This window comes from Mycteria americana, chromosome 10 (genome assembly GCF_035582795.1).
Source record: "Mycteria americana isolate JAX WOST 10 ecotype Jacksonville Zoo and Gardens chromosome 10, USCA_MyAme_1.0, whole genome shotgun sequence".
NCBI classification, from domain to species: Eukaryota; Metazoa; Chordata; class Aves; order Ciconiiformes; family Ciconiidae; genus Mycteria; species Mycteria americana.
Window position 1 is genome coordinate 4,547,541 of NC_134374.1, and position 19,018 is coordinate 4,566,558.

Genomic DNA, 19,018 nt, shown 5'->3' on the forward strand with positions numbered 1-19,018 from the left:
CGCTGCCGCTGCCGCTGCCGGTGCCGCTGCCGCTGCCGGTGCCGCTGCCGCTGCCGGTGCCGCTGCCGGTGCCGGTGCCGCGCGGGGCGACGGCGGTGACCTGCTCCCCGCCGGCCGCTCCCGCCCCGCCGGCCCTGCCCGGCCCCGGCCCCGGCCCCGCGCCGCCCGCGCGCGCTGTGCCCGCCCTCCGCCCGCCGTCTGTCCGCGCGCTCCCCCGCTCCGCCGGGGCGCGCGCCGCGCGGGAGGGGCGCGAGGCGGGCGGGCGGGCGGGCCCGCGCTCGGCGCGCGCGGCGGGGTGCCGCCGGCCGGCGGCTGCCGGTGGCAGCGGGGAGGGGAGGAGGAGCGCGCCTGTGCAGTGCCGGGAGGACGGGCTGAGCCCGCCGCCGCGTTACACAACCGGCCGCCGCGACAGGCGAGTTTCACAAGTCCCGCCGCAGCTCGCCGGCAGCCCGCACCCACCTTGCGCCCGGCCCGCCGCCGCGCCGGCCCTGCCCCTTGCCCGGCCCGCGCCCATGCCATGTCTCCGCCGGGCACCGGGACCCCGGGGCGGGCGGTAACCCCTGGCGCCGGCGGGGCACGGCGCCGGGGCCGGGCATGGCACTGAGAGCGGCTCCGGGACGCGCATCCTCCTAGGCGGTACGTACCACCACCGCCACCACCCCCCGCCCCTGCGGCGGGGCCACGGGTGCCGCGGACGCTGGCGGGGCGTGGGGGTGCGGGAGGGGGTCCCCTCGCCGGCAGCCGGCGGCGAGCGGCGGGCCGGGCTGCGCTGTGCCCCGGGAAGAGCCCCCGCTGCACGGCCGGGTGCGCGGCTCCCGCCGCTGCGCCCTGCCCTCGCCTGACGCTGCCAGGACGGTCCCGGTCGCGTTTTGGAGAGGAACATCGCCAGCCGCACCGCCAGCCGTCTCATTTCTGCCCCCCAAAAAATCCGCGTGTCGGCAGGACGGGCGCGGGAGCGCAGCGCGGGCTGCTCGGGGGGTCCCGTGGTGGCGGCGAGGCCGGGAGGGGTCCCGGGCGCTGCGGCCGCAGCTCCCGGGCGGGGATGCCGGAGCCGGCGGAATCCCGACGGGCGGGCACCGCCTTCCCCCCGGCCCCGCCGGTGCCCGCGGACCCCGGGCTGCGGAGCGGCTCGGGAATAGCCACGGGGACCGGGCGCAGCTGAGAGCTGCCGGGTGTCTGGGTGGGAGGAAACCGATTTCCTGGAGGCTGAAATGGGCCTGATGGCAGTTTTCTCGTTCTGTCTCGAAGTTCTGTCGTTGTGGGAATGCGTTTGTCTGAAAGCCCGGTGGGGGAAAACCTCCGAACGGGGTCTTGCGCCTAAATATAGCATCTAAAATCCAGGTTGAAAAGTTACTCCTCGCAGCAGGGTTATTGTGTCATTTGATTTTACAGACTGTTTACATTAGAAGCGGGGAATTATGAAGGCTTTGGAAGTCCCTCATAGGTGGACTTTCAGCCGTGGGTTTGCGAATGGTAACTCCGAGCCTTGGTCCTTAATGGCAGAAATCGCAGACCGATTGCGCCGGGTAGCTTGCACTGGAAACACGCTTCCAAGCTGAGCCCGGCGTGATTCATAAATGAGGTGTCATATGCACTTTAGAGAGCGCTTGTCCTGTGTCAAATGCCACAGTCCCCAAAGGCAGGAGGCTCCTGAGCCATCCGCGGAGCAGGTCCCTCCTAAGTGGATTTTGGAGAAGTCCAGCACGGCAGTCCCTTTCCGGGGGCAGAACTGGCGCCTAAGTGCCAGCTAGCACTGATCCCTGAATGAAGTTGTCCTCTTCAGCAGGGGAGTAGCCCTGGAGATAATGTACCTGAAATCAAAGCTGTTGAAAAGTCCCGTGCTTTACCCGCCTGCGAGGGTGCAGTATAACCTGGGAGGGCAGGGTTATTTATTAGCCTGAGTTTATTTTGTCATGTGCAGTGAAAGCGGCGGTGCTGATTTAACTAATGGGACGAGACGTGCTGGTGTATAGATGGGAAAATGTCAGGAGTCGCTTCATTTTTAGGCAGAATGACGGTGCTCCCCTGTCCTTATTTTGCTGGATTGCTGCTTGCTAATCCCTGGCTCTGGAAATGGGAACTTGCCTTAAAGAGACAGCTAGCTCTTCATGGTTTTGATACGTAGGCTTTACAGTCCTCATAGGTCCTACGAACATTGTTTGAAGCAGCAGATAATTTCAGGAGTATGCAGTGTGAACCCCTGGTACTGAACATACTACAACATGTGCTGGTTTGCTTGGAAATTGGTGCAATTTTTATAAACTTCCTAGGCTGCAATGCCTCACCATAGTTATCCAGTCAGAAAAATACATTTGGAGTTTTGGTCTTCTAGAAACTGTATTTTTAAAAAGATCATTTTCCTGTAATGTGCTAATCAGAGTAAACCAGTGTGTCAGTGATGCACCGTGGAGGAACAGAGCGCCCTGTGCGCTGATGTGCCGAAAGGACAGCACTCGGGGCTCTGTCACTGACGAAGTTGTGACAAATGCAGCAAGCACTAATGAGGAGAGGATGCTCAGGAAGCTTGTGTGGAAAGGAGGCATTCATATCTCTTGGGCTAAACGTGTTTACTACAGAATCTTTACAATTTTTCTGGAAGATGTAATCGGAAAAATGCAAATGGCTTTAGGAGTGGTTGCTTACTGCTCATTATTCTGTTCATTCAGAGCTGTGGATTAGAGTTATTTGATTTAGAGGAAAAAGTAAAATTGGTTTGAAAATTTTTTGATAAACTACAAACTTCAGTGAAATGTGGCAGTAAGGTATCTGATGGTTCCTGTTTTTTAGCCAGTCAGACTATGTCTGTATTAAATTATTTTGCTGGTTTAAGACACACATCAAGTACTCAAAAATAGCTCAGGGTTAAAGATTAAAATTAGCAAATGAGTAGTTCATAATTAAAGTCTCATGGTGTTGGAAGCAGCATTACATTTCAGAGATACTGATGTCGAGTCCAACTTCTGCTCATTAGTAGTATCAAAAAATTGGTAGGATGTCTTTACAGTTTGGAGCTAGGGCTTGTCTATGCACACAAGCTGCATTGTTTTGCCTTAAATTACGCAACCTCCCAAGGTTCACGTGTAATGATACAAAGGTTTTGATGCCAACATAGCTCATTCCTTCAAGACTGGGGGAATAAGCTATGTGCCTGTACCAGAACAACTGAATCCAGGCTTGTACTGGAACAGTTATGGATTCTAGTGGAATAATATGGCTTTAACCAAAATAGTAAAACCTATAAAAATCAAAATAGTATGGACCGGTCTTTGCTGGTATTATTAAAATGATACACCTCTGTATCACTTGAGTTCCAACTCTCTATTAGATAAGTCAGGCAGGTACAAAAACTGTATTTATTTGTTACAACCTGGATGACACCCTTCTTTCACGTGAATCTTTGTTCACCTAAGGCCACGCTCTGCTCGATGTGCCCCACGTCATCCCGCTGCAATACCGACTCTGTGCCCGTCGGCGCAGCCACAGCCGGCGGGGCTCACCTGGCTGCGGCTCTGCCGTGCCTGTCCCATTCTGCTGCCCAGGCTGAGGCCATTTCTCTTTTTTCCTTATTTGCCTGCTACTTTTGGTGCACGCGGGACTGTGTAGCACAGAGAGACTTCTTGCCCCGTGGCCTGTATGCTGAACGAACAGTGCCCCTGTGCGGAAGCCCTGCAAAAGCCTCTTTATTATTACTCCAGTCCCGCTTGAGCCCCGGTTTTACGTGAGGTTGAGGTGGTGGCGAGGCCTCGACCAGCGCTCTGTACACAGCTGGCTTGCTGGCTGCACATCTGCTCAGCCTCGGAAGCACCAGATTCAGTCAAACCGCAGAGGTGTGTACAATTAATGAGAGACTTTGACCTGCTTCATATTCCATTATTGGCTTTGGTCTTGTCTACATGGGGAGATTACACCAATTTAGTTTAAGTCTGTTTTTAAAGTGATTTGATTAACCTGATGTGACCTCACGTAAGGACATTCTTATTTTGGTTCGAATGAACTTATTTAGGTTCAACCAAAACCTGCACTTAGTCAATGTACACAGAACTGAAATTAGCTGTGCCTAAACTGAAAGGAGAACTGATGTCTCTAAATAATGACACAACTTTCTCATGAAAGCAGAACCTTCAGTAGAATCTGGAACAGAGTGTAATTACTAACAAATCTGCAGGAGACTAAAGCTATTCATAGCAAAGTTAAAAAAAAAAAAAGAAAACAAGCAAAACTTAAATATCTTAGTGAGACAAATGAAGAAGTACCAATAATCCCAGTCCTGGAATACTGAAGGCAGCGGCACAAGGCTTGCACGGCTCGCAGCAAGGGTCTCCCGTGGTTCTTCAGCTGCAGAAGAGGGGAAGCATTTGTGGCCTGTACGTGGAGTCCCTATACAGTCCAAAAATAAAAAAGTGATGCAGGGAACTATAGGCCTGCTGATTTGAATGCAGTAGTACACAGTGTCTCATGACGTATTTTGTAGGAAAGAATAATTAGACATGGAAATAATGAGGAAGCAGGCTAAGTTACAACAAGATTTTATCAAAGATGGATTGTGCTAGACTAATCTAACATCTTTTTTGTATAACAGATTATTTAGGTGGGGTAAGGCAGGAATGTAATTTATCTAAAGCCAAGCATTTGATACCATGCCCCACAGGACATTATTGCTTAAAATGAAGATGGTGGTTCAATACAAGAGTTGAAAGGTGGAAAAGGAGCTGGCTAAGGAAAAGATACAACAGTTGCATGCAAATAAAGTTGTCTGAATGGAGAGAGGTATTCAAAGAAAGTCATCAGGATGGAGAGAGATTAGTGCTGTTGCTCCCCTGGGACCAGGCTTGCGCCTGTTGAATGGAGCCACTCTCACCTGTGGGTAGGCTTTGGGTGTGTGCCCAGGAGCTGTGCGGGGTGACACAAAGTTGGGAGGTATTGTCAATACGGAGGAGGATCAGATTATCATATGAAAGGAATTTAGATGACTTTGTTGATCAGAGTGATAGCAATAAAATGACATTTAATAGTGCGGAGTGCAAAGTCATGCAAAGTTTTAAGCGTGGAGACCAGTAACAAGAATTTCCAGTGTGAAACAGGAGCTTGTCAGCCGTCCATGACAGAAGGGTGAGATGTGCACGCATGGCTGGTCAGGAGATACCTGCGAGCAAGCAGTGAGATACAGCTGTGAAGGAAACCAATGACATCCTTGGATATCAAAGGAAAATAATGTGAGAGATTCAGGGAAGTGTGATATTATCATTGTACAAATCATCACACAGAGCGTTGGTACAAGAGCTTTCCATTGCTCATGGAGTAGCCCATGGGGATTTTGCATAGCTCTGGACACCCCGGTCAAGGAAATGTTAAATTACAACAGTAGGAGGGCTAGAGATGTGGTTACACAAACGGACCATCTATTGTATGAAGTGAGGTTAAAGAACATAATTTGTTTAGCTCTGGCCAGTTGAACAAATGAAGGGACAGACAGGTTACAGTAGGTCTTTTTACACACGGTTGGGACTAAATAGCAAGAAGGCAGAAAAACTAAGTAAGTCAAAAGATAGCATCTGCACAAGATCAAATTGTCTAAGTTGGTCATGAATACATTTGGATGGGAAATTAGAAGAAAGCTTCTAGCTACCTAAGGATTGAAGTTGTGTAATAGTCTTTCAATTAGGGTAGTTTTGAGATAGATCTTGATAATCTTATGGAAGAGATTATACAATTAAATTAGAGAGTTCCTGGAGATAGGAAATTAAGTTTGCAGAGTTAGTCCTTTGGTCTCCAGTATAGTCATATTTTTAATGTCAGGTTGAAAGGAGAGTGGACCTGGTTTTGTCTGCACTATTAACCCCATGCATCAAGGCTTCTGCTGTTTTCTTGGGAGCCAAGGCAAGAATGAATTTTCCCCGTTGCTGCAGATTTGAATCTTTTTTTTTCCCCCCATATTTTCCTTCCTCTCAAGCACTAGATGTTGAAAGTGTGCAGTGCAGAGACTCCTTGTAGCATTAGATGGGCACAATTGCCTGCAGTTTTTTCTGGCATGCTCCCTGGTTTAACCTGTTAGTCAGATTTTGGGCCAGAGAGGCATTTTTCCTTCAGGTTGTGTTGCCAGTAACCATATTGTACTTCATGGTATAATTTCTGGGATCTGTTGCTAGAGTTGTTTAAAGAACTTTGTGTGGATACAAGGACACGCAGTACTGGCAGTGATCTTCACCTGCCCTTTTCTGTGTCACAACACAGTTTAATCTTTTGTGCTTCTGATGTGTATCATAAGTTTGTTGTAGGATGTGAGGACATGTTCTGGGGCTCCTGGTGCCTCTCGTCAAGTTGAAGAGATGTTGTGAAGTAGCCATTAATAGCATTGATTTCTGAGACTGGAGTGCTGGGGTTGGTGTCCCCACAGTTCCCTTTCTACCTGAAGTTCCTAAAATAAGTTGCAAAGCTGGACTTAAAATCAGCTCTGCTCTGGTGCTGATCAGAGCAAAATTCTGTCAATTGTGCAGGATAAGCTCTAGAAGAAAAAAGTGATTGCTGACCATTAGTGATGGATTAATAATTTTAAAAACACAGTTTTGTTATAGGAAAGTTGAATGTATAATGTGCATCTTATTATAATAAAGAGAAAAGGAAAGAAAAAAAAAAAAGACAGAAAGCAAGCAAGCAAGCAAGAAGGAAAACAGCTTGACTTAGCCTGAAGCAGAGATCTCATACCTGATAAGCTGCCTGTAAAGAGAAATTGAAATATGGAAAAATGACAGTGTAGATGAGGGTAATGTTGAGATGGTAGAAGAGGAAGTGTGTTAACCAAACTCCACGGAGCTGTTGAAATGCGTTGAATCATCTGACTGTGACTTGTATTCTTAAGCAAAGACAATTGTATAATTGATTAATTTGTCGACACTTCTTTAGTGCTCCGCACTATGGTAACCAAGAGGCTCGCTAAACATTGTCACAGAGAACACTGTAAAATATATCTTTCCTTGGGAGGAAGGGAGGGAGGCAGAACACGACCTTGGAGCTCTACCTTTGGAGGACTGATAGGCACACGGACACACACAAGCACGCACCTGAGCAGTTGGAAATGGCCTCCTGCTGATGGTGGTGGAAGATGAGCATAGGCTGGTTTGCTCGTAATGTACATGTTCTGGGTATGATTGAAGGGGTGACACTGGCTAACGACTGCCTTCAACACTGGTGCTACCTGCCTTTTGCGGAGCAGATGGACTGGGGACAGCTATGCCACCCTCCCGCTGGGTCCCGAGCAGACAGGGAGACCAAAGGGCTTGTTCCTCCCTGCACCGCTGCTCACACGGCGTGGAGGACTATGCCACCCTTGCATGTCACCCTCCATCGGCTTCTGGGACCTCAGTCCTCCAGGGCTGCTTCTCAGGGACCTGTTGCATGAAGTAGAAATGCGTGGAGCTTTACAGTGAGTACCCTGGGCTTGGCCGGTGGCTGTGTGGCACCTGCAGGTGCCACCTGCGCTGCTCTCTGCGCCCTGGCCCTGGGCAGGGGTTTAGGCAAGCCCCTCCGTTCCCGGTGGCAGCGTCACAGCTCGGCGGACGCTTACGCTGGACCTCTGTCTCCCCACAACTAGTGTTCCCCCCCACCATAGGTGATCTATAAGTCAACGTGAGGTGCTTTGTTGAATGACAGCTATAGGCGGATGGATTAATTGATTGACTAATAGATAAACGCAAAGATATTTGTAGGTGTGTTTATTCTTGTTTACAAACTGCCCAAGCTTAGGCAAGATTTTCAAGTATGTAGCAATGGCAGGAATCATATCCATAAAAATGCTAATCTCCTCTCTTGCTTCATCTGTTCAGCCCACAAACACACGCATACACACATGCTTAAAAGAAATTAATAAGGTTTGTTTGTTCTCTTCTGGGCTCAGCCTACTTTAATCTTGTTTTAGCTCACAGCACAACGTGGCTCATTGCTTCAGGACAACAAAGTTTTGACCATAAGCAACATACTAAGTAAACCATTTTTTGGAGAAATGAATGAACAATAGATGAGCTGATAATAGCTCCCATTGCCATGAATTATTTTGCATAGACATGGCAGCTTTATAGGAAGATTTTCAAGCAAATGCAGAGGCTTCATTTGAAGGGGATGAGATGAACCCCTGGCCCCGATGCAGACAAAGGTTGAACTTCCATCAGCTTCTGTGCAGTGAGGACCTCTCCCAGAGTAGCAGATGAAGAGAAAAATGAATGTCCCTGGGAGTCAGCCCTTGGCTTTAGGCTGCTTAAAGCTCTGCTTTATTTGCATTTAACAAACTGCAAATACGTTTTTATGTATAGAGGAGGATGCTGTGTGTTTGGTCCACTGTTGGCTTGTCACAGCAAACACAGCAATTAGAGAGGCTGTAATAGCTGGGGAGGGTTACACCCCTTGCTGAGGAAGTTTGGCCATAAACCTGTTTGTCCTGTCTCCGAGTGCAATGTACACTGGCACGATTTACAGTAAATTAAAAATATTCACTCTGATCAAACTGTTTCAAATCAAATTTTATTAAGTGATGTATTGTGTGTGTGTTGAGTCATGTGCAGCAAAAAGGCAGGACTTTGGTTGACTCCGCTACTGATGTATATATTAAAGACGGATATCAACGGTTTGCTTTTCCTCTCAAATAGAATAGTTGGAATGGCTTCATTTTGGGGCAGGCTTTTAATGGAAAGGGCACAGTAGGAAGTATTAATAAAACAAACTCTTTGTGCTAATCACACCACCTACCTTTTCTGTTTAATCCTGCTTATTGCAGGGGGCTGAGCCCTGTCATTGGTGGAGACAATGTGTCAATACAGAAAAAGTGAGTTACTTTATTTTCTTTCCATCATAAGCTCTGGGGTTAGCCTCCCACATGGCAGCGGTGATGTGGAGCTGTGTAATTGCAGAGGGAGTATACAACGGCCCTTGGGTGCCAGTCCTGGGACAGGCGATGCTCATTGCTCATTCTGCTGGAGCATGGACTTCTGTGAAGCTAAATCGCTTTCTTATCTGGGGCATCTCCACATCTCTTGGGACTTGGCTCTTCGACTGCAAGACCTCCTGGTATCTATGTCTCACCAGGCCCGGAGTAGAAGTCTGTTATTTGGGGAAGTTTGCACAACTCGGGAACCTTTGCTGAAAACTTTGTTACGTGGGAAAATTGTCTACAACTTCGTTTTTCTACTTTCTGGAAATAATTCAGAGTTTGGAAGGAAAGGGTCCCAGAAGAAGGTTGTTAGAGTAGGAGAGTGTATATGATTCTGTAACAGTCCTGGTATACTGTCCGCAAAGGGCAAAGATCCGTTGCCTAAAATGGGAGAAGAATAAATGCAAGGGACTAAAATTGCCACTAAACCATTTGGAAACAAGAAATGAGGGGCTGAATCAGAACTTTGTCTTATCCAGGGCGCATGTTTCGAATCTGGAGCTGAATTCCTTGTCTTGGGTATATTCATAGTTAAAAAGGCAGCCAGCAGAGCTATCAAGATCTAGAGTGTTAGACTGATTAGTTTGTTGGTAGTAGGCTGTTATGACTAGAGCAGAATCTCTGTTTTCACTTGAGAGATGGAAAAAAGACTAACGCAAAGAACAACTTCTGTGTTTTGATTTGTTTTGAAGGAAAGCATATGAATATTAATAAGTGATCCAGCTGGAATAGCATCTTTCTTTAAAATTGTCCTTAGAGATAGTGTATTATATTAACATGAATTTGATTGCATGGTAAGTACAATTTTATAAATATAAATCATCATCTTATTTCAAAAGCTGCAGTGCCGAGGAAACTATTCTGGGATTTTCTAATATAGTCCGGTTTGAATTGTTTGAATAAGAAGAGATATCAGTGAATAAATCAGATAATGAGCTGCTTTACATAGAAGGCATAATGCCTATTTATGATGTGTAGAAGTCCTAAGAGAGATGAATTGTCAGTTTAATCTTCTTTGGATTGTGTTTGAAATCTACTTTTATGAGGCATTCCTGACTGTTCCAGAGATTACTGTTCAGACACTTATATAGACTTCGTTTATATTTGATTTACAGCCCTACAAATTCCTTTGCAGGCAAATGTTCGTCTTCTTCAGTCGTTTTTATTTGGTTCCTTGACCTTGAAGTAAAATTTGTAGTGATTATCGGTGTTGTCAAAAGTTTTCTTCTGACCTAGTTGCTCTTGTCAGAACTTAGGAAGCACTGTTATCTCGGCGGATGCACCTTACCAGAAGGAGCAGTAATACAGATCATCTCCTTTGTCATTGGCATCTTTGACACAACGTTGAAGAGCTTTGCCGTTGACCTGAGAGGGATGAAGATTTCTCCCTTGCTCTGTGCACTAATGAAGAGCATGGAGTTTGCAGCCATTGCAATAATACTTTTCTCCTGCTTTTTTGTAACTTCTTGTGATAAGTTTCCTGTGGAAAAGAGGATTGCTGGATGAATTAAATCAGATTAACTAAACATGACATTTCTCTCTCTGTTTCTAACAGTGCATCGGCATTGACCACTTACACATAAAACAGCTGTTTTTTGAGAAAAAAGGTGGAATTTATTTTTGTGTCTTTCCTGACATGAACATCATGTTTTATTAGGGAATCATCTCAATCAGCTTTACTAGCAGCTGATTTTCCTCCCAGCCTTGCAACACTTGCAGCGGCCTCAATCAAAGCGCCCTGATGGGGAAACGTTGCTGGAAGGATGACATGCAATGCTGGAGTCTGGCAGAGCAGGATTGCTGCTCTGCATGGAGGAAGCAAACGTCTGTGAGATATTAAAAAGTTTTGACAGGGATAGGAAGATAACTCTCAAGATAATTCCGCGTCAAGCTCTGCTCTAACTTCTATCCCCTGCCAGGCTTCCTAAGCCATAGGTCATAAGGTTAGAGAAGATTGTGGGCTGGTTGTGTCATCCTTCACCTGTAGATACAGAACTTCCCAATTGCAGTCAATTGCCACCAGACCCAGATAGCCTGTCGTCACCCCCCTATTAAGGATGACTGTTTCTAAAACATTAACATTCATGTCAGGTCTCGATATGGATCAGCACAGGCCTAAATCATTGTCAGGAACAGATGTGAGATACCTAATCAGTTATTTCCTAAGGAAAATGAGTTTGATTGCATGAATAGTTGTAAATATTTCATTCAGCAATTCAGCTACTACGGCAATGGTAAACAAGCTTCTGAGGCTGAAGAGAAGCATTTTGTGGTACTGTACTTGATTTCTTATTCATTTAAACTTTAATGTAGAAGAAAGCAGCTTAGGTACTTCGAATTACTTTTTGTGACAGCACTGATCATAACCAGGGGCTCACTTTGAAGAGAGCCACACGTGCATAACCCTAATAAACACGGCCACCTTCCTCCTGGTTTACAGTGCGCAGCATTTGTCCACGGGACGAGCACAAAGCTGCAGATTTTGCCACTGGGACATGATCATGGCACAGGAATTACTTCTGGCTTCAGTAGGAAGATGTCAGCCTGAGCATCAAAACGTCCATCCTCTGCCTCAGTTTTGCACCTGCCCATCTGATGCCAGGCTTTGGTGGTGAGCATAGTCCTTGGCTGGGAGTTGAGCCAGGACTAGGTGCTCTGTGCCCCTGTCCTGCGATTGCTACATGATAATTCTGCTGGCTCTTTGAAGCATTGGCTATACATAAACAATAATTAAGGACACGGGTTTAATTTCTTCTTCTTCTTCTTTTTCTCACTTGTTGAAAACAAAACTCAATTAAATTGGAAGAAACTTTAATGTTAAATCAGGATGGGTGTAATACTAATTTCAGAGGATAGGAATTTTACTACTGATCTTTTGCAGAAGGGATGATGAGAGGAAGAAAAGGAAGGAGGAAGACAGCTTTTCTCTCTGCCTAATTGAATGTTTTCCCTGCTTGAGTTTTGGCTAAGCTATTGTATAGTTTGCTTGTGATTTTTAGGAGACGTGCACAAAAGCAGTGCATGAAATAAGGAGGCTGGGAGTACAGATGATATTTGCCTCTCGAACACGGTGTGAAGTTCTGAGGAAACTGGGACTGCCAGCTAAAGGTCATGGGCATTTTTAACTTCTGCTGCTGGCTTCATGCTACTGCGTAGGGGTTTGTCAGGGATCTTGCTGGCCTTGGTGGTATTACGTAGTCAGATTATCACAGAAACAAGCTCCCTTTTTACCCGTGTGATTTTTATGCGTGTACATTACAGTATGATTCCTTCCATCAGCTGGTTTTAATGAGCATTTTCTTGGCCAGCCTAATTTTGTTGTGTTAAATACAGCATGGACATTATTAGTATATGGATATACTGTTTAAGGTGCTTTGGTCAGGAAAGCCCTAGGTAATAAATTGTTTATCCTAATTCTGGAAAGCACAAATAAATCCCACTGTTTTCACCCAAGAATTACACAGATGGTTAAAAAAAAGAGGCATGTGCCAATGGATCTGGCTAAATGAAGGCCTGAGCTCTTCAAGGCTCTTTTCACTCTGTCCCGGGTGAGATGCGATCTCACACTGCAGCCTTTTCAGCCGGCCCAGTCTCTTACTTGAAAACCAGGGACCACAGATATGTATAGGTACAGCTCTGCCGTCCTTGTCAGCCACATCCATACAGCCAGGATTGCTTGGCAGGATGGCAGCAACCATCACTGCTGCCATTAGCTACTTAGTAGAGGAGAGTTATCCTTTGAGAGAGGTGGACCCATGTATTTAATCTACTGGTTGTATGGGAGTCTTGATTTGGACTCATACTAGGAGGATTCTTAGTACTGAACCATTGCAGATAGGAAATAAAACATATTTTAAAATGTTCTGCATGCTTGCACAATTGTCATCCATAGACAGCATTTAGATGTCCAGAAAAGCCAGTATGTCCTTAATTTCAGGGATGCCCATCCCCGTGGGACGTGACCAGTTCTCTGTCCCGCGTCTTCCCTCTGCCATCGGTGAGCAATCCCCGCCTGTCCGTGCTGCAGCGGGTGACAAGGGACCGCGCGCTTTGCAGCGCTGGGCAGAGCGGCTAAAGAGACCAGAGCCTCTTTGAGGGCACGGTAGCGGAAATGTTGCTGTTTGATCCGTTCCCTTTCCCCTGAGTCTCTGTGTTTACTCCAATGTTTTTTACATGAACATTATCTGGGAGGGACACATCTTTTCCAGTCTTAAATAGTTTAAAAAAAAAAAAAACCTCCAAGAGAATCCCCAAAGCGAAGTGGACATTCAGTCGTGCTGAGTCATATTTTGTTATTGTGGCTGATTATGCAGCCAGCCATGCAAATAAACTGCAAGGGAAAAAAAAAAGATGTGTGTGAATGTCTTATCTACGACAGAATGAGGCCTCGGGTCTTTGTGCATATTATGTGTAAGAATAATGACCTAGTATGAAAGTGTTCCAGTGACTGACATATTTGCAGTCTAAAAAAGATAACAAAGTAATAAGAGAGAGAGGGATCGGTGGATGTTTATCTTCTCTTTTTCTTCTTTCTGAAGGAAAGTTTTGCTTTCTCATTGTATTTCTAGTGCATATCAGCGGTACCATGCAGAATGATGAATATGATTGCAGTTAATTGTTTAAATATTCTTTTATTCCTGAAGCTTTCAAAACAAATAACTATCTTTTGAGGAGCTAGTTGAGAAGTGATGTGGGCAAGATAGTGCAAAAGAGAATATTGGATGTGAAGTTAAGAGTGCCTCAGAGAAGAGAAAGAGAAGCGGGGGGGGGGTGCTTTAAAGAAGGAAAGAAAACCGGTTATATTATTAACAATACCAGTAACATAAGTGGCAGCAATTCTTCTTGAAAAAAATTTGTAAGCTTCAATAGTTCAAATCTATCCTTGGTGTAAGAGCGATGGAATTACACTTGGATCAACATCTTTCCTGGTGCATAACTCTTCTAGTGTTACTTAATGCAAATACTACAAATGAGCATGACTTTGTCCAAAATGCATTTGGTGACTATATTTATCATCTGTCTTCTTCATAGTAAACAAGAAGAGACGTCTGTGGAGAAGGTCTGGTAGCCACAGAAAATATTTTGCATCATAGTGTCTAACTGGTGCCATTATGAGCTATTCTCAGCTCAAAGAGCTGTTCTTTAGGGCAGCTGAGACACAAACGTATATTTGGTGTTTGGGACCCTTTGCAACCATATTATATATTTGTATTGCAGGAAGTAAAACACTGGATGGAAAAGTGCCACTTCAAGACAACTGTGAGTGATTTGGGGAATTCTGAGTAATGAGATGAGTTTTCTCACAATAATGCTCAAATAATGCCCTTAATCATACACTTGAAACAAGTGGGCTCAGACCTTATGAAAGGTGTTTACTTACTCAGCTTTAAGGCACAGGCCAAGAAATAACTTGATCGGATTAGCCGAGTTTGAATAGGAGCAGCAGCAAATAGAACCAAATGAGTGTGAACGATGCTGCTGTGCTCTCTCTTGGAAAAATATCTGCCAGCTGCCGTTGTGGAGTATAATCCTGCGAGATGCTGACGCCTCCGGTTCCCACTGCCCGAGGGAGCTGGGCCAGGGCACTTCAGGCATGCAGCTCCCATTACTTGCCTTAGTCAAACAATGGTTTTTCCCTTAAATCCTTCTTTTCCCTGTTACATAAAGGCTGATTCTTTTCTACCTCCTCTTTCTTGAAAGGCTCTTGACAGTTACAGGGACTGGGTGCGTTGCTGGTTATTCTCAGCTGCAAGATTACAGAGATGGCAGTGGTAAGGTCAGTGGGGCACGAACACGGCTCAGCTGGAGAGCAGATGTGAGCAGATCATTGAAGGAAAGCAGCTGAAATTCTCGGAGACAAATGAGGATAAGACAAATTTTGAAATGTAAGGGCTTTGTTTAAATTCCTTTTGACTTATGTGCACATTATACCTGGAATGCTCCAGAATTAAACACACCAAGAGGCTAAAGAAGTTTCTTATGCTTGAACTTGAATGCATGAAGCCAAAGATGTAAAACGAGGTCAGTTAGCTCAGCTGCAGTGAATCCTTTGATATTCATTTAATGGATAAGTAGGTAAAATTCTAAGTAAGCTTGCATGGGAGACTTTGAATTTTAACTACTAAAGCTCTTTATAATTTTCTCACAGGTCTTTGATATAGACTGGACATTAGGAAGCATTTCTTTACCGAGAGGGTGGTCAACCACTGGAACAGGCTTCCTAGAGAGGTGATCAATGCCCAAGCCTGTCAGTGTTTAAGAGGCATTTGGACAATGCTCTTAGTAAGATGCTTTAACTTGGCCAGCCCTGAAGTGGTCAGGCAGGGGGACTAGATGATCAGTGTAGGTCCCCTCCAACTGAAATCGCCTATTCTGTTCTATAGGGCAGTTTAACTGCTCGGACAGCTAGTGCTGTTCCACTTCTGCTGCAGTACCACCGCAGGTCTCCTCAACCTGTTTTCTCATTTCTTCTGTCTCTGAACCAGAAGTGAGAGGTGGGCTGGTTCTGGGGAATTCCATCATTTTGGCAGTCTCTGGGTTTGAGATTTGGGCTGAAGTCAGGAAGTTGAACTCTGGATCAGGAGCTGAATTCTCCTCTGGTGTAGGGAGGCTTTCAATCTGATTCAGACCTATCTCTAATCCTTTTGTCGTACTATTTCCTTTTTTTGAATAGCTTCCTTATGTATTGAGTTCCAGAAATTCCAGGCTGGTGATACACATGGGAAACAGATTGCAACAGAGAGCAGATTAAATTACTCAGGTCTAGGATTACTGAGGCAGAACATTTTTTTCTTCATGTTGTCTGAAAAGGGAGAAGAATCTTCCTTTTTTTTTATTTATAGGAAGAAGTTTGAGATCAAATGACTCTGAGCTGCCCTTCCATTGGTCAGTCAGTGATCACTTGAGGAAAAAATAATGAACTGGGGTTTTTTTCCCCTCCTTCGTTTGAAAATCAGTTCTTACCAGTGCTGCGTGTTTAAGGGAGTTCTAAGGCTAGCATCTGATGCTTCAGGAAGCTTACTTTAGGAGGGAAGACTTGACTGAATGCCAATAGACAGAGCTAATCATGAGGACATCTGGATTCACTTCTTAACTCTGCTGCGTGACCTTGGGTCAATGATTTAGGTCGAGCTTTTCCAAAATGTGCATTATTTGTAGGTGCTTATGCTGGGTTTCAGCATTACTGAAAATTAGGCTGTAACTGCATTTACTGTTTCAAATTCAGCTTCCCAAAACTGGGACACTTGTGAAAAGAGACAGAAGTAAAACGTGTGCCGCTGTTTCCTCAGTTGTACAACTAGGATACCACTGTGTTTATGGAGTGCGCTGAGGCTTCCTGATGTAGAAGCTTCAGAGGAGAGAAAGGATGGCAGCAAGCTGCTTGCAAAGCATCAGAAAGTAGACATTGTTCAGCAGAAATCGAAGGACACTGAACAAGAACCAGACTTCCCAGACCTCCCACTTCACCAGCCAAAGGGCTCCCCAGACCGTGTAGAGGACCAAGCAGGTCTAAGGAAGTGCAGAGATGCCAGAGCCAAGGATAGCCAGCTATCTGCAGACTGCACAGCATCCAGCTGCCTTCCCACATGTGGCCCAACAGCACCAAAGGAGCAGCTGAGTTGCCCGTTCTTGGAGGGGGGTCCAGGGACGTAGCACGGAGTGTGGACAGGGCAGCGCAGGTCTAGCAAGCCGTGTGCTTCCAGGAGGCTCTGACTTGTGTCACATACAGTCACTCTCTGCATGCCGGAAAGGGGCAGATCTACTGGGCAGGTGTGGATCAACTATGCTAACATCTGGTCCTTTAGTGGAAGAGTCCTGATAGTATCAGGCCGCTCTCATTAAATGGGCTGGGGAGCTGGTAGACCCTTCTTGCTTTCACGGGTGATAGGAGTGTCCATCACTTTCACAGGTGCATCCTGACTCCAAGATCGACTGTGGTTGCTATTGGGCTTTGAAGTGAGCTGAGGCACATTTGTAGGGCAATGGCCAAGGGACTACTGTGCGTAGACAGGAGATGTTCGAGTTTGAAAGAAAATCCTCCAGTCCACAAATAGCTCCCACCATCTGCTGGGCCTGCAACTTGTGAGCAGATGGACTTTGAAGCCAAGTCATACACAGCGTTTTTCTTCTCACCGGAGCAGAGCACTTTGGAATTGTGGTCCTGGAACCACCTAGGACCCACTCCTGACCCATTTGAAGGCCCCTGCTTTTACTGTGCAAGGCAAGCAGACCTTGCGCCTATTTTTGCGTTGTGAGTTCAACCTCCAGCACAAGCAAACACAAAGTGCAAGTGCTCATCTCCTCTTCTGTACTGTCCTCAAGCATCTGAAATGCATTTTACATACAAGACTGAGAAAGGCAAAGAAGAAACAAAGCAAAAAACATATTGTTTGAGGAGAAAAAGACGCCGGCTAAGGACATGAACGCTACTGTTGCCTCTTTCAATGAACTGGTACTTTCTGGGAGTGTTCTCTTGCTGTAGAGGAGAAGGTATTTAGTTTAATTAGATAGCTGATTTTCTTTGTTGTCTAATGATTACATTTATTCTGTGCACAGGGAGAGCACAAGGCATAAAAGTAGGTAGTTTCATGACACATGGACTTTAGGTAGCTGTCTGCTTGGGATGAGTTTCACCCGTAGTAAATGGAAGAGGAATTACAAGAGGGATTTCAGTGTAACACATTCAGAAAGACAGCTTTGACGTGTTTGTCCTAGTATCTACATAGTTGCCAAAACAAAATCTGAAACCATAAAAGGACCCGATGACCTCACTTAATGCCATAAATACAGTTGATGCAAGCTATGTCCTCTTAGTGGGAGTAACGCACAGCACCTCCCAGGGAGAAGCTCCAGCTGGTGATCCCTGAAAATGGAGCACAAGGTGCCAGGGTGCCCAGCACCCTCTTTATAGGCAGTTCTGCAGTAGGTGCAGAAGCCAACACTGTCGAGTTAGCAGAGAGTATTGATTTCTTTTAAAAATGTTCCTAGCTGGTTTGCTCTGATAGTGCTGAAACTATTCTGAATGAAGCCCTGAAATGAGCCAGAATTTCAGCCGTGGGTTTATGGTCAGGTGTTGTCCATATTGCTTAAGCTGCAGAATCAATAGTGCTGGGGTTTTTTTTTTAGCTTGTTGAACCATTCTTTTAATTGCTGAAATTTATTGGGTTAACCCTCCACACACACCCCCTCCTTTGTGATTTGCCAGAGAAGTGAGTACGGTAGGAAGTGGCCTGAGGCATGACAGAGGGATCTCTGCTCACCTTCCCGTTGCATGCACCCAGCAAGAATGGTTACTTAACTTCCAGCATCAGGAGGTGAGCGGTGAGGAGTCATCCTGAACGTCGCTGCTGCTTTCCTTGGTAGAAATTGCTCTCGGTATTTTTTTGCAAATTGCTCTGAAGTGAAATGTGTGTTTATATGTGCGTGTCTATGCACCCACCCACACACACATGCATTTGCACCATCAGGATCAGCCATAAGCAGAAGCAGAGCTTCAAGAGCATTCGTTTTTGCTGGAAATTTTGGAGCACATTCTGTTCAAAGGACTTCTGACTCTTAGATTTCAATATTGCTGCCTTCTCTTTAGCTCTATGTGCCTTTCCTGGAAATAGTCCCATGAAAACACACATCTCAATTTCTGCTGAAGGATTAACTACGGACAACTGCCTTTGCTCCCATCCTACACGAGGGAAAACTATGTTATTATTTGAGGATTATTTGGCTCTCTGTCTGACTGAGTCAGGTGTGTTAAAGAATTGTTTATAGGTTAGATATCATCATTTCATACTACAACACACATTTACCTTTCCTTTAGTAACCGAACAGATACAAGTGAACACAGGTATTCATCCAAGACTGCAGAAGTGTTATTTGCATTTATGCATATATGCATTTTTATCCTACCCTGCTTGTGCCAGTCCAAGTATAGTTTTGTACCACTTAGGGTTGCGAATCAGCAGTTCTGCCTTTTGCCATGTTTTGAGAATTTTAAGGGGCTATTAGACAAATTGATAGAATTAATTAAATGCATGCCCTTCTTGTTATAGAAACCCTGGAGACATTTTAAATAATATTCTACAGTGTCATATCTTGTACCTGCAA

At 45.6% G+C, this 19,018-nt stretch overlaps 1 protein-coding gene across 2 annotated transcripts in view; it reads left to right on the plus strand.

Annotated features, from left to right (window-relative positions):
- Positions 1-271: 271 nt before the first annotated feature.
- PASD1 (PAS domain containing repressor 1) overlaps positions 272-19,018 on the plus strand; it is a 55,955-nt gene continuing 37,208 nt past the window's right edge. Inside the window, exon 1 of one of the 2 annotated variants that reach the window (XM_075513049.1) lies at positions 272-636. The gene's annotated coding sequence lies outside the window, so the exon portion shown is untranslated. The remainder of the gene's footprint in view (positions 637-19,018) is intronic. The other variant, XM_075513051.1, reaches the window with a different exon arrangement.